At 42.3% G+C, this 16,089-nt stretch overlaps 1 pseudogene; it reads right to left on the bottom strand.

Annotated features, from left to right (window-relative positions):
* Positions 1 to 826: 826 nt before the first annotated feature.
* Positions 827 to 10,802, bottom strand: LOC142439265 (palmitoyl-protein thioesterase ABHD10, mitochondrial pseudogene; annotated as a pseudogene).
* Positions 10,803 to 16,089: the final 5,287 nt, after the last annotated feature.

Genomic DNA, 16,089 nt, shown 5'->3' with positions numbered 1-16,089 from the left:
AGACAAGCAAGCAAGATTTCTTGGTGAATTTTGAGGAAATGAAAATTTTCAAGTTTTCATTTGAAAATGAGAAATAGGGGATTTTGTGGTTTGAACAGAGCTAGTTCAGTGCTAAAACCTTTAATTGAACACTTTTAATGTAGTTAACCTCATCAGTAGCTAAGTGATTTTTATTTTTATACATTTTAGGCAGTAAAAATCAGTAGTTGTTTAAGTGCTTTTTGGTATATGAAATAAAGTCAGCAAACACTTCATTTTAATTGCCATCAGTATTAGCAAAATCCCTTTTTTGTCTGTTGATGGCTTTACCTTTTGTTAAGGCAGAGAATATATATGTGTATAATGGAAACATTTTAATGAAAAAATAATGAGATATTTAAGGAAGGAGAAAATTTATTACTAAACAGCCGCTGGCACTTTCTTCACAATATGGACCCTTTGCGAAAAAACAGCATTAAGTACATGCTCAAGATACTTACGAACTAGAGGTACAAGGGAGAAAACATTTAAAGTTATGAGTGCCTGTCGTTAGCTCTCTCTCTTCTAATCTCCCGAATATATCAGTTTGCATGCCAACTAAGTATGTGATTATAGCCAACTGCAGAATACAGTATATCTTTATACCATGATGCAATTCAAGTTGCAATGGTACATTTATCAATTAAGTCATTAAGAGTGTAAACAGTAAGATGAATGTCTGCATCTTCCAAGATGCCAGTGTGCTACCTTTTCCCACACCTGTGCTGAGTACTTACTTGGCCAAGAGCCGGCCTGGAGGAGGTATGGCTTCCTTCATGCAGTGGGGGAATCCCATCAAGAAATCATATCAGGCAATTTGCAGGCAGAGCTCGGTGACTGCCATGGCACTCAGCTTTATAATAAAACAGTGCAGAAGGTGATAGACTCCTTCTTCAGTATATTTTGATGACATTGAGGACTCGTATTTCATCTCTATTTCCTTCTTTACCTCCATGAGGAGCTGATTAAACCGTGCCACTAGACCATTTGCGGCTGTTACTGCACCAATACGAGCGACCGTCTTTTCTGGCAATACCGTGGCAGCATAAAGCATGAACCATACACCAAGGCTAGATCCACCAAGTAGCTGGGAAAGAGAGGCATCTTCCCTCCATCGCCTTACTGTGCACTGCCCTGACAGACTGTTTGAAGGTCCAACGCCTGGGTAATCAAGCCGTATATGGGCATCCCCCTGAGATGTGCAAAACTCCTCAATCGCCATTCATTTGGAAAGACAGGGAGGGATGAAGATCATTCTGTGACACTTGCCTTTTAGCTTCTCCTAACCAGCTCTGGAAGGTCTGGTTGATGAAGGAAAGAGAGTGATGTCTGAAATCTGCAACTGGGAGCTACGGTGGCTTCGGTGCAGATAAGGTGCTGAGGTCTGCATGGGGATAGGAAAGAGACAGCTGCCAAATCTCAGATCAGACAAGGCGCTCAAGCCAGCTAAGGCTATACTCTTCAGGCTCGCCATCTTCCTAGCTGCCGCTGCACCCTTACAAGGCAGAAACATACTTATTTGCTTGTTGGTACCCAGATATTGTAAGGACGTTTTAATAGGCATTGTGATAAAGGACATAACAATGGCATGTCCATAGATAAGCCTGAAGACATGAAAGGCAGCAGAGGAGCCCTGTTGGCATAGAGGCTACGTGTTGGGCTGCAGTCTGCATGGTCAGTATTTCAAAAACCACCATCTGCTCTGGTCTGAGGTAGAAAGAGTCACAGTCTCAGAAACGCACAGGGGCAGCTCTACTCTGTCCTGTGGGGTCACTCTGAGTTGGCGTCGACTGGATGGCACTGAGGAGCGAGAGTGAGTGACAGCATGCAGCAGGACGAACAGTGATTGTCTTCAGAAATAACACCAAACGTCATTTTTAGGGAAGGAACTGTCTTGCTTTAGAAAAATACTTTATTTTTAAAACATTTTATTAGGGACTCATACACCTCTTATCACAATCCATACATACATCCATTGTATAAAGCCATCTGTACATTCTTTCTCTCATCATTTAGAAACATACTTAAAAAAAAAAACCTGCTTGAGGTGAAAAGTGATTGCCAGCAGGGTCAGCAGGCCACATGGAATGACATAAACGTAGCTTGGTACTCAGCACAAGAAACCAGAACTCTGCCCACAGGCAAGGGAAGAACAGTGATCCAAAATGGATGGCAAGGAGGGTGTAGGAGCCTGGTAGGGCGTGATCAAGGGCAATGTCACCAAGAGAAATTACTGAAACCCAAATGAAGACAGAGCATGATGTGGGACAAGAGGAAAGTCAAAGGAAATAGAGGAAAGAGCTAGGAGGCAAAGGGCACTTATAGAGGTCTAAAAACAGACGTGTACATATGTAAATATATTTATATATGAGGATGGGGAAATAGATATATGTGCATATATTTATAGGTCTAGTATTACGGTAGCAGATGGACATTGGGCCTCCGCTCAAGTATTCCCTCAATGCAAGAACAGTTTGTTCTATTAACCTGGCATTCCATGATGCTCACCTTCCAGACACAGTCGCTGAAGATAAAGCAGCTGCATAAACAAATGTGGTGAAGAAAGCTGATGGTGCCCGGCTATCAAAAGATACAGTGTTTGGGGTCTTAAAGGCTTGAAGACAAACAAGCAGCTATCTAGCTCAGAAGCAACAAAGCCCACATGGAAGAAGCACACCAGCCTGTATGATCATGAGGTGTCTATGGGATCAGTTATCAGGCATCATAGAAAAAAAAATCATATCATTCTGAATGAGGGGGTGGGCGGAGTAGAGACCCAAAGCCCATCTGTAGGCAACTGGACATCCCCTTACAGAAAGGTTTCAGGGAGGAGATGAGACATTTAGGGTGCAGTATAGCACCGACAAAATATATGTTCCTCTAGTTCTTTAGTGTCTCCCCCCTCCACGCACACACTATCATGATCCCAATTCTACCTTACAAATCCGCTATACCATAGGATGTACACCCCTCCCCCCACCATTATCATGATGCCAATTCTACCTTACAAATTCGGCTATACCAGAGGATGTACACTGGTACAGATCAGACGTGGAAACACAGGGAATCCAAGACAGATAAACCACTCAGGACTAATAATGAGAGTAGGTTACCAGGAGGGGAAGAGGAAGGTAGGGGGAGAAAAGGGGAACTGATCACAACGATCTACATATGACTCCTGTGCTGGGGGATGGGAAACAGAAAAGTGGGTTAAGGGAGACGTCGGACAGTGTAAGACATGAACAAAATTTTTATAAATTATCAAGGTTTCAGGAGGGAGGAAGAGTGGAGGAGGGAGGGGAAAAATGAGGAGCGGAAACCAAGGGCTCAAGTAGAAAGAACATGTTTTGAGAATGATGATGGCAACAAATGTACAAATGTGCTTGACATGATGTATGCATGTATGGATGGATGGCGATAAGACTTGTACGAGCCCCCAATAAAAATTATTTTTAAAAAAACAGGAAATCTATAGTATCAAAACTAAAGAGGGAAAGAAGAGGGGAGGAAATATATATGTATATATATGTATTTCCAAAGAAAAAGTTCACTGGTGCTCAATTTTAAATGGATTGGTTTTATGTGATACAAACATCTTTTTCTCAAAACTTCCTGTAAAATTGACTGTTCACACTAATTACATATGGAAATCAAGGAAAGGTATTGCGCTTCCCAGCAGAACCCACATGGTGGGCAGGGGTGGCAGCTTGACACAGCGAGATCCATCACCTGAGTTAATTCAGCAGATGAAAACACTGAGAGCCAGGTGAGTAAGGACTCCTGTAAAATATTTCCGGAATCTCAGCCTTTCTACAAATAGAATGGATGTTTAAACTGATGGAGATGGTATTTGAATGGACAGGATATTTACAGAGGACATCTGTGAATGTAGAGCATGAACTTCATGGGTAGTACCCTTCCACATATCTAGGGTTACTACGTGAAGTGCGTGAGCCTGAGTGGCGTTACAAGTTGGGCTTGTTAACCGTAAGATGCGCATTTCAGAACGTGTCTGAGGGAGAAAGATGAGGCCACTTCCCTAGTCTCAGAAACCCACAGAGCCAGCGAGGTGTTGTTTTTTTAATAAATATTTTACTTAAAGCAGTATGGTTATAGAATTTTATATATCTTACTTCTGTTATATTTTAGGTATTTGTCTGTTTAATTCAAATTTTTGGCATAACAATACTCATCCTGTCATCTTAATAATTTCTAATGATCCCAAAACTCACAAGTGATCTTCTCTTCACTAAACTGATATTTGTGCTCAAATTTTGTAATCATTTCATTGGGGGCTCATACAACTCTTATCACAATCCATCCATACATCAATTGTGTAAAGTAGATTTATACATTCATTGCCCTCATCATTCTCAAAACATTTGCTCTACACCTAAGCCCCTAGCATCAGCCCCTCCCTCATGAACCCTTGATCATGTATAAATTATTATTTTGTCATATCTTGCCCTGTCTGACGTCTCCCTTCACCCACTTTTCGGTTGTCCATCCCCCAGGGAGGGCATTATATGTAGAGCCTTGTAATTGCTTCCCCCTTTCCAACCCACCCTCCCAGTATCACCACTCACACTACTGGTCCTGAAGGGATCATCTGCCCTGGATTCCCTGTGTTTCCAGTTCCTATCTGTATCAGTGTACATCCTCTGGTCTAGGCAGATTTGTAAGGTAGAAATAGAATCATGATAGTGGGGGGATGAAGCATTTAGGAACTCGAGAAAAGTTATGTTTCATCGTTGCTACATCGCACCCTGACATGCTCATCTCCTCCCCAAGAACCTTCTGTAAGGGGATGTCCAGTGGCCTACCAATGGGCTTTGGGTCTCTACTCCACACTACCCTCCCCGCCCCATTCACAATGATATGATTTTTTGTTCTGATGATGCCTGATACCTGATCTCTTTGACACCCTGTGATTGCACAGGCTGGTGTGCTTCTTCCATGTGGGCTTTATTGCTTCTGAGCTAGATGGCTGCTTGTTTACCTTCAAGCCTTTAAGATGCCAGATGCTATATCTTTTGACAGCTGGGCACCACCAACTTTCTTCACCACATTTTCTCATGCACCTCTTTGTCATCAGCTATTGTATCAGGGAGGTGATCACACCATGATATGATTTTTTGTTCTTTGATGCACCCATTTGTCTTCAGCGATTGTGTGGGAAGGTGAGCATCATGGAATGCCAGTTCAATAGGCCAAGTGTTCTTGCATTGAGGGAGTACTTGAGTGGAGGTCCAATGTCCATCTGCTACCTTAATACTAAACCTATAAATATATGCACATAGATCTATTTCCCCTTCCTCATGTATAAATATATTTGCATATGTATGTACCTTTATTTAGACCTCTATAAATGCCCTTTGCCTCCTAGCTCTTTCCTCTGTTTCCTTTGACTTTCATCTTGTCCCACTATCATGCTCAGTCTTCATTTGGGTTTCAGTAATTCCTCTTGGTTACATTACCCTTGATCATGCCTACCAGGCCTCCTACACCCTCCTCACCACCAATTTGGTAAATATCCATTTTTTACCAGCACCACTTGTTAAAGAGGGCATCAGCTTCCCACTGGATATTTTTTGGCCCTTATCAAAGATCAGTTATCTGTATCCTAATGATTTAATTTCTGGGTTTTCAGTTCTTTTCCATTGGTCTGAGTATCTGTCATTGTACCAATGCCATGCAGTTTTGGCCATTGTGGCAGTATAGTATGTGCAAAAGTCAGGTAATGCAAGCCCTCTCACTGTGTCCTTCTTCTTGAGGAGGTCTCTTATAATTCTGGGCTTCTTCCCTCTCCATATGATGTTGGTAATCAGTTTTTCCATTTCTTTGAAGAAAGATGAGGGTAATTGTATAGGGATTGCATTAAACTGATATAGTGCCTTAGGCAGAATTGACATCTTGACTATATTGAGTCTTCCAATCCAAAAGCATGGGATATTCTTCCATTTGTTGAGGTCACTCTAGGTTTCTTGTAATAATGTTCTGTAGATTTCCCCATATAGATCTTTTGTTCTTTTAGTGAGATATATCCCTAGATATTTCAATTTGTGTTTGGCTATTGTGAAGGATACCACATTTTTTATCTCCTCTTCTATGGTCTTATCCGATGTGTATAGCAGTCCAATGGACTTCTGTTAGTTGATGTTGTGTCCTACCACTCTGCCAAACTTCTCTATTGCTTCCAGTACTCTCCTTGTGGAGCTTTTAGGATTTCCATATATAAATCATACCATCTGCAAATAAAGGTAATTTCACCTCTTCCTTCCCCAAACGAATACCTTTGATGTCTTTTCTTTGCCTTACGCTGTTAACCAAAACCTCCACATGATATTAAGTATGAGTGGGGACAAGGGGCATCCTTGTCTGGTCTGTTTTTTCCATGGGATTGTGTTAGTCTTTTCTCCATTGACTACCATGTTGACTGATGGATTTTCATTTATAGTTTATAGTGTCTTGAGGAATTTTCCTTCCATTCCTATCTTCTCAAGTGTCTTAAACAGGAATTGGTGTTGGATGTTGTTGAATGCTTTTTCTGCATCTATCAATATTATCATGTGGTTCTTATAGTTTTTCATGTCAATGTGGTGAATAATACTAATGGTCATTTGTATGTTGAACCATCCTTGCTTCCCTGGTATGAATCCCACTTGGCCATGGTGAATTATTTGTTTGATATACTTTTGTATTCTATTGGCCAATATTTTGTTAAGGATTTTTGCATCGATGTTCATTAGGGATATTGGTCTATAGTCCTCGATTCTGGTGGGAACCTTGCCCAGTTTTGGTATCAGATTTATACTGGCTTCACAGAAGGGGTTCAAGAGTTTGCCGTCCTTTTCTATTTTCTGGAAGAGTTTGTGTAGGATTGGTGTTAGTCCTTCCTTAAATACTTGGTAGAATTTCCTAGTGAAGACATCTGGTCTAGTGCATTTTTTGTGTGGTAATCCCTTGATAACCTTGTCTATTTCTTCTATTGCTATGGGTCTGTTGAGATTCTTGACATCCTTTGGGGACAGTCTAGGGAGGGATTGTTTGTCCAAGAATTTGTCCATGTCTTCCAAGTTGTTGAATTCATTTGAGTACAATCCCTCATAGTACTGTGTAATCACCCTTTTGATTTCATTAGGGTCTGTTGTAATGTCCCCTCTTTCATCCCTCATTCTTGCTATTGTATTTGTTCACTCCTTTCTTTGGTTAGGTTTGCTAGTGGTCTGTTGATTCTGTTTATCCTTTCAAAGAACAAACTTTTAGCAGCATTAATTTTTTCCATAGTTTTCTTATTTTCTCTCTCTTGAATCTCAACCCTGATTTTTATTATTTCTTTTCTTTTGCTATTAGTAGGATTGTCCTGCTGACTCTGCTCTATATTTGTTGTAAATTTTATGTCAGCCTATCAATCACGAGTCTCTCTTCCTTTCTCAGGTGTGCATATATTTCTATGAAAGTTCCTCTGATAACAGCCTTTGCTGTGTCCCATAAGTTTTGGTACGTCGTATTCTCATTCTCGTTGGTTTCTAGAAATTTCCTAATTTCATTTCTGATTTGTGCCATTATGCACTCCTTTTGCAATAGAGAGCTACTCATCCTCCAATTGTTTGCTCTTGTTTTCTTTGTCTTCCTTTTGTTGATTTCCAGACTTATGGCATAGTGGTCAGAGAGAGAGGTCTGTATGATATCAATGTGCTTAAATTTATGTAGATTTGCCTTATACCCCAGCTTGTGTTCTAGCTTCGAATATATGCCATGTGGGCTTTAAAAGAATGTGGATTTTTTTGTATTGGGATGAAAATCTCTGTAAATATCTATGAGGTCAAATTGTCTAATTGTAGTGTTTAGATCTCTAGCCTCTTTGTTGAGTTTATTTCCCTGTGATCTCTCTTTCTCAGAGAGTGGTATATTGAAGTCATCCACTATAATTGTTGAGACTGTGATTTCTTTTTTATTCTTTTGGAGTGTTTGGTTGACATATTCAGTGGCGGTCCCTTATTTATGTTTGGTGAGTGTTGTTCTTCTGCCCATACTGGGTTGGCAAGGATCTTTTGTAGGACTGGATTTCTTCTAACTTATTCTTTGAGTTTTCCTTGTCTGGGAATATTCTTACTTCTCCATCTGTCTTGATTGATAATTTGGCTGCATACAGTATTTTTGGGTTTGCATTGTTTTCCTTTAATTTTTGGAATATGTTGCTCCACACTCTCCTCTTCTTCATAGTTTCTGCTGATAGGTCTGACCATATTCTTATTTGGGAACCTTTATATGTGATTGCTTGTTTTTTGCTAGCTTCTCTCTTGATTTTCTCCTTTTCCTCAAAGTTGTATACTTTATCTCCTCTATCATTTCATCCTTTTCCTGTATTATTTCCCTCATCTGCTGTATGACTCCAAGCAACATTCTGAAAATTTCTTTCTGTGGTAGCTCAATGACTGCTTCTTCTATGCATTTCTTTATGTTTAGGACAGCTTTTGCTATTGCCTTTTGTTTCTCCTGGTTTTTCTTTAAAAAATATTTTATTGGGAGCTCTTACATATATCATAACATTCCAACAATCACATAAAACAGTATTGTGCAATTGCTACCACAGTCGGTTTCAAAACATTTTCTGTCTTTTTTGCATAGATGCCATATAATATTTTAAAAATACTATTAAATAATGTATTATTTAAGGTTAAGTATAATATGAGGGGATTTTTTTAAAGTGTAGGGAAAAAATCAATTAAAATATAATGGCATCTTCCCATTTTCCCCCACTTCTTTTTTTTTGGATCATTTTATTAGGGACTCATGCACCATCCATCTCAATCCATACATACATCAATTGTGTAAAGCACATTTGTAAATTTGTTGCCCTTATCATTCTCAAAACTTTTGCTCTCCACCCAAGCCCCTGGAATCAGGTCTTCATTTTTTCCTCTCCATTCCCATTCCCCCCTCCCTCATCAACCTCTGATAATTTATAAATTATTTTTTGTCATATCTGGCTCTTTCCCACATCTCCCTTCCCCCACTTTTCTGTTATATGTCCCCCAGGGAGGAGGTCAAATGCAGGTCCTTGAAATAGATTCCCCCTTTACAACCCACCCTCCCTATACCCTCCCAGTATTGCCATTCACTGATCCTGAGGGAATCATCCGCCCTGGCTTCCCTATGTTTTCAGTTATCATCTGTACCAGTGTACCTTCTCTGGTCTAGTCAGACTTGCAAGGTAGAATTCGGATCATGACAGTGGGAGGTGGTGGTGGTGGGGGAAGGAAGCATTTAAGAACTAGAGGAAAGTTGTATTTTTTTATCATTGCTACGTAGCACCCTGTCTTTTCTCTTCCCCAAGACCCTTCTGTAAGGGGATGTCCAGTGACCTACAACTGGGTTTTGGGTCTCCACTTCACACTCCCCCGCTCATTCACTATGGTAAGATTTTTGTTCTGATGATGCCTGATACCTGATCCCTTGACACCTTGTGATCGCACAGGCTGGTGTGCTTCTTCCATGTGGGCTTTGTTGCTTCTGAGCTAGATGGCCGCTTGTTTACCTTCAAGCCTTTAAGACCCCAGATGCTATATCTTTTGATACCCGGGCACCATCAGCTTTCTTCACCACATTTAGTTGTTCACCCACTTTGTCTTCAGTGGTTGTGTTGGGAAGGTGAGCATCATAGAATGACAATTTAATAGAAGAAAGTATTCTTGCATTGAGGGAGTACTTGAGTGGAGGTCCAATGTCCCTCTGCTGCCTTAATACTAACCTTATTAATATATGCACCTGCATCTATTGCCCCATCCTCATGTATAAATATATTTGCATTTGTATATGTCTTTAGCTAGACCTCTATAAATGCCATCTGCCTCCCCTCTCTTTTCTCTATTTCCTTTGACTTCCCTCTTGTCCCACTATCATGCCCAGTTCCCACCAGGGTATCAGCAATTCCTCTTAGTTACGTTGCCCTTGATCATGCCCAACCAGGCCTCCCACCCCCTTCTCATCACCAATTTGGATCGCTTGTTGCTCCCTTGTCCCTGGGTTTTTTTAACACCACTACCTTTCCCCCTACCTCCCTGTCTCCCATGTCCCCTCGGAACTATCGGTCCCATTGTTTTTTCCTCCAATTGTTCATCCAGCCTATCTTTTTTAGACAGACCTGCAGAGATAGTAACATGCACAAAAACAAGACAGAGCACTACCAAGAAACAATATATAACAAAACAACAACAAACTGATGACAAAAAAAAAAACAAACACAAGAAAGAAAAGCTTGTAGTTAGTTTAAGGATTGTTGGTTGGCCTTTAGGAGTGTTTTCCAGTCCAGTCTGTTGGGGCACCATGTCCTGGCCCCAAAGTCCATCTTCAGCTTTCCCTGGGGACCTTGCGGCTCTGTTGCACCCCCTTAATGTTTTGCCTCGGTGTGGCAGATCCGATCAGGTGCAATTCCCTCACTGTGTCTCTGGTGTTGTTGCCTGTAGGCTATGGGTTGGTCTGTGAGGGACGTCGTGTCTTATAGTGGGGCCGGCCATGTGGTCTTCTCTGTCGACTGGCTGTTCTAAATGAGAACATCAACCTCCTGGCCTGGTGGGCCATGATGTGCTCCACTCTCTCCTCCTCTCCCTTCCTCTTATCCTGTGTGCTCTGAGCAGCTATGTCCCTCTTCCAGAGCTGTAGATTCCATGCTGTCCTTTGATATAAATTCTTCTGAGGGGAGGAATAGATGTCCACTTAGTAGTTGGTGTTGGGGCTGGCCCCCCAGACCTCTCCACTGGTTCCCTATGCCACGCCGTCATGTTGCATTCACATCTTTGAGCATCAGATGAAGTCTGGTCCCTCTTTCCCTGTGGAGACACAAACAATATCCTCCCCTTGGGTGGGTTAGTACCCTGTGCCCCCTCTACCCTTTTCTTTTTAAATTATTATTATTTTTTCCTTTCCCCATCTCCTTTTTTAGTTGTCTTCCATGTGTGTCCCTGTATTTGGTCTGGTCCCTGCCACATTACCTGGTCTTCATCCCAGGGATATTTGTAAACCGTCGCTTTTTCACTATGCCCCATTTGTCTTTTTTTTTTTTTTTTAAGCTTACTTCAGCAGTCTTTCAAGTATTTCTATATTTCAGTCAATGCTATCTTGAAGGCTATTTTCTGTTTTTTTGCCCTCTGGGTGAGGTTGTTCTATGTGGTGGTCTCTTATCTATGCTTGGTGAGTGTTGTTCTTCTGCCCATACTGGGTCGGCAAGGATCTTTTGTACGACTAGGTTTCTTCTAACGTATTCTTTGAGTTTTCCCTTGTCTGGGAAGACTCTTACTTCTCCATCTATCTTGATCGATAGTTTGGCTGGGTAGAGTATTCTTGAGTTTGCATTGTTTTCCTTCAGTTTTTTGAAAAGTTACTCCAGTCTCTCCTCTTCTTCATCGTTTCTGCTGATAGGTCTGACCATATTCTTATTTGGGAACCTTTATATGTGATTGCTTGTTTTTCCCTAGCTGCTCTCATGATTTTCTCCTTTGCCTCAATGTTGGATAATTTAACTATTATGTGCCTTGGTGACTTCTTCTTGGGGTCCCATCTTGCTGGGGTTCTTTCAGTCTCCTGAATGGTTGCCTGGTTTTCATTCACTAAGCTGGGGAAGCTTTCCTCCAAGAATTCTCTCACTGTTGTTGCCGATGACTTTTTTGTTGTGTCTTCCTCTAGTAAGCCTATAATTCTAATGTTGTTCTGCTTTATAGCATCAGACATAGCTCTTAAGTTTTCTTCAGCTTCTCTGATAATCTTATTACATTTTTGTTCGCATTTGTAAAAGTCTGCTTAGCTGTCCTCCAAGTCACTGATGCGGTTCTCTGATTCCTCCAGTCAATTCTCGAGGTCCTTGAGTCTGCTACTGGTTTTTGTTATCTCCTCCCTCAACTCCTGTATTTCTTTGATTTATAGCTTTTACCACTTCTATCATTTCATCCTTTTTCTGTATTGTTTCCTCATATCCTCTATGACTCCAAGTAGCATTCTGAAAATTCCTTTCTGTGGCAGCTCAATGTCTGCTTCCTCTATGCATGTCATTATGTTAAGGCCATCTTATGGCATTGCCTTCTGTTTCTCCATTTCTTTCGTTGAGGTCGTTGGGGCTGATGGCTGTTTGCGTTGCGTTGTTTTAGATGAGCTAGGTGCCATTTTCCCGGGAGTCGAGGAGCACTGGCTCTCTCTGGGAGACTTGTAGGAATGCTTCTTTGAACTGCCTATAGTTTATTTCACTATGGAATTAACCTACCACTTTATCCTCCCATGGCCTCCCTCTCAGGGGAGTGATCCAGAAGGGTTGCCTGCTTTGGTGTTGTGGGGGTTGGGCAGAGGTTCCTGCTGGAGAGTAGAGGAATGTAGGCTGATCTAGCTGCCTTATGCCCCCAGGCACACAGGCAGGAATTGCCCAGTAAGAATTTGAGCAGAGTATCCCCTGGTGGGAGTCAGCAGGGATTTTCCCAGCTTATCTAGATACGCCCGTGGAGCTCACCTAACTGGGTGTAAATGCCCTAGGCTAAGGGGAGTGGTCTGGAGGTTAGTGGTAGAATGTGAGAGACCAAGAAAGAGGCAAAGAGGAGACAAAAAAGTTAAAAAGCAAGCCAGTTGAGCCTGAGGATTTTATTTATCTATTTATTTATTTAATCTCCCTGGCCAGCTAGAGTATATTCAAATGTAATTGTCTCTCATAGTCACTGGACTGTAGTCTTTGTTATGCTAAAAGATGCCCAGCCCTGTAGCTGAGTTCTGATATTCCTTAGCTAGGTTACTTCTTATGCTGATTTATGTTAAGGGCCTCCCTTGGAGTTGAACAAGCTGACTTGGATTTGAGTTGTAAACCAATAATATATATTTCACCCCTTTTTAATTTTTGCTTGTGATGTGCTCTGATTTGGGGGCTGTCAGGATGACACCCAGAGGGGGAGATCCAGCTTATTAGGGGAGTTGCTTCCTTCCTGGCCAATTGGAACTAAATTTGCTCACTGGACTCCCAACTTTCCTCTTATATTCTCCCACACTGCGATCTTCCTAAGGTAATACTATATATTTTTCTTTTACCCTACGTATGGCTACCCACCACCACTCCCCTGGCCTTGGGCGCAAGGCAGCCAACCATGCAGAGAGCTCCAGAGAGAGGTTCCCCTCGTGTCTGGGATTCTGTCCCCTCTCCACCTGCTGTCTGCAGAGATCCCTGCTCTAGGCAAGGGCACAGCCGGCGCCTGTGGCCTCGCCAATGCTAGAGCGCTTTAAAGCCTTCTTGGTTTGCTTTGTGAGTGGAAATCCCACGCAAAAAGGGGTTCAGGAGAAGCCCTGGTACCCTAGTTCTAGTTTTAGGACTCTACCTCCCCGGTTCCTTTGCCTTACCTCCCAATTTTCTGGTCTGGCAGCAGGAGCTCCGGAGGGATGAGTCCTATCTGGTCGCCATTTTATTCCCCCCTCTTCTCATGGTTTTTATTGAAGTTGTTGGGACTGATGGCTCTTTGTGTTGTGTTGTTTTAGAGGAGCCAGGTGCCATTTTCTAGGGAGTCGAAGAGCACTGGTTCTCTCTGGGAGACCTGTAAGAATGTTTTTTCGACCTGCCTACAGCTAATTTCACTATGGAATTAACCTACCACTTTACCCTCATGTAGCTTCCCTCTCAGGGGAGTGGTCCAGAAGGCTGGTGGGTTCCCTGCTTTGGTGTTGCGGAGGTTGGGCAGATATTCCTGCAACAGCTTGCAATGTTCATGAGTGTTGGCTGAGCTACCTTAGGCCTTGTGAGGCACAAAGGTAGGCAGGAGAACGTTCCCTCAGTCATGTGGGACAACAGAGGAAAAATAGGAGCTCCCCCAGGCACACAAAAAGAAATTCCTGGTAGGAAGTTGGGCAGAGTGTCCCGTGGTGGAGATTGGCAGGGCTTTCCCCTGCCTCAGGCTATGCTCCACAGGGTGGAGCTCACCTAGCTGGTGTGGGGCAGGCGTAAATGCCCTAGGCTAAGGGGAGTGGTCTGGAGGTTGGCAGTGGTGTGTGAAAGAACAGTAAAGAGACAAAGAGGAAAAAATAAATTAAAAAGTAAGCCCCCTGAGACTGAAGGTGATAGAGAGAAGAGAGGGAAACAAAAGTAACAATGTAGTTGATCCCTGCCTATGGTTCTGCAATGGTTTAATCCCTTCCAGGAGGTGGCGGCAAGCTGTGGCTGTGTTGAGATAAAGCTTCTGCGCCTGTTCCAAATGGTCCTGGCTCCGGCTGAGACATTGGTGGCACTATGATCAAGCCCTAGCCAGCCTCCACTGTGGTAAGTCAAAAGCCCCTAGCCCCTCAAAACCTTGTGGGTCTGTGCCTACTTATCTTTGTGATGCTCCTTCTGTGATCCAGCTGTGTTAACTTTACCTCTAAGTAACTCTCCTGGGCTAATTTCTGTGGAGTCCCTGTGGTATGTGTTACTCAGTCGCCATCTTCCCGGAAGTCTTCATTTGCTCTCAGTTTTATCATGGCTTTCACACTCTGATGCTATTCAAATGAAAATCAATTGGTAAGTTCACACATAACGCTCTTTAAATAATTACTTCTACTTAGGTGCAATTAGTTCCTAAGCATGGGCCAGTGAACTGCACTTGCCTGATCTTACATTAGCTGGAACTTAGATTTTGTTTTTAGGTGATGTAGAAAATACATCAAAGCAACAAAGCCCATATAGAAGAAGCGCACCAGCTCGTGTGATCACGAGGTGTCGATGGGATCAGGTATCAGGCATCTAAGACCCAGAATAAATCCATACCCAAGGTGAATTGGGGGGCGGGCATGGAGTGGAGACCCAATGCCCACATGTAGACAATTGGACATCCCCTGGTCACAGGGAAAATATGAGCCAGTCAGGGTGCAGTATAGCACCAATGAAACACACAAATTTCCTCTAGCTCTTTGGTGCTTCCTTTCCCCCACTATCATGACCTCAATTCTACCTTACAAATAGAATTAGACCAGAACTTGCACACAGATAAGAGCCCACAACAGGGAATCCAGGATAGATAAATCCCCCAGGGCCAACAAGGAGAGTAGAGATGCCAGGAGGATTAGGGGTTGGTGGGGAGAGAAAGAGGGAATGGATCAGACGGATCAACTATAACCCCCTCCCAGGGGGACGAACGACAGAAAAGTGGGTGAGGGCGATGGAGGACGATGTAAGATATGGAAAAAATAATCTATAACTTATCAAGGGTTTGTGAGGGAGGGTGGGCAGGTGGGGGAGGGATAAGAAATGGGGAGCTGGTATCCAGGACTCAAGTAGGAAGAGCATGCTTTGAAAACGATGATGGTGGCATATTGTGCACATGTGCTTGAAGCGTTGGAGGAGTGTATGTATTGTGATAAGAGATGTAAGAGCCCTCAATAAAAGTATTAAAAAGAAAATACACCATAGGCGTTTCTGAGCCGTCTCACGTCTTGCCCGCCAGGTACAAGCTTAGATGTTGTGTACCTTAGGGGCACTTTCCTCCCTCCTGCAAAGGATTCATACCACTGCCGTTTACAATAGCAAGCAAATAGAGAATCCAAGCAAGAATTTTAGAAAATAAAAATGTATATTTCTGTCAGAGTTGAAAGTAGTTCTGATATTTTGTAGAACTGAATACACCTGAATGAAGTTTCTTTTAGGGAAAATTCATGTCAACTTTCCACTTATTTTTTTTAAATACCCTGATTGATATATAATTCACATACCACAAAATTCATAGACCATCAGATCCACTTGTCAAAGTGTACAAGTGGGTGGGTTTTAGTATAGTCAGAGGTTAGCAACCACCACCACAACCTAATTTAGCCCATTTTCTTTAAAAGAAAAACTAAACAGAACAGTTTTATTGGCACATCATCCACATATCATGCAGTTCAATAGTTCAGCCATATCAAGAAGAATTGTACAATCATTACCACAATCAATTTCAGAACAGTTTCTTCTTTCTTGCATTCATTGTTCATAGCTCATTTCCTACCAACCTCCCCTGCCAGACCCCCAAGAAACCATTAATCCCGTTACTGTCTCTGTAGATTCACCCATCCTGGATTTCATACACAGGAAAACATACTCAA

Source organism: Tenrec ecaudatus, chromosome 1 (genome assembly GCF_050624435.1).
Source record: "Tenrec ecaudatus isolate mTenEca1 chromosome 1, mTenEca1.hap1, whole genome shotgun sequence".
NCBI classification, from domain to species: domain Eukaryota; kingdom Metazoa; phylum Chordata; class Mammalia; order Afrosoricida; family Tenrecidae; genus Tenrec; species Tenrec ecaudatus.
Note: the sequence above shows the minus strand (reverse complement) of the source record. Positions and strands in the feature narration are given on the sequence as shown.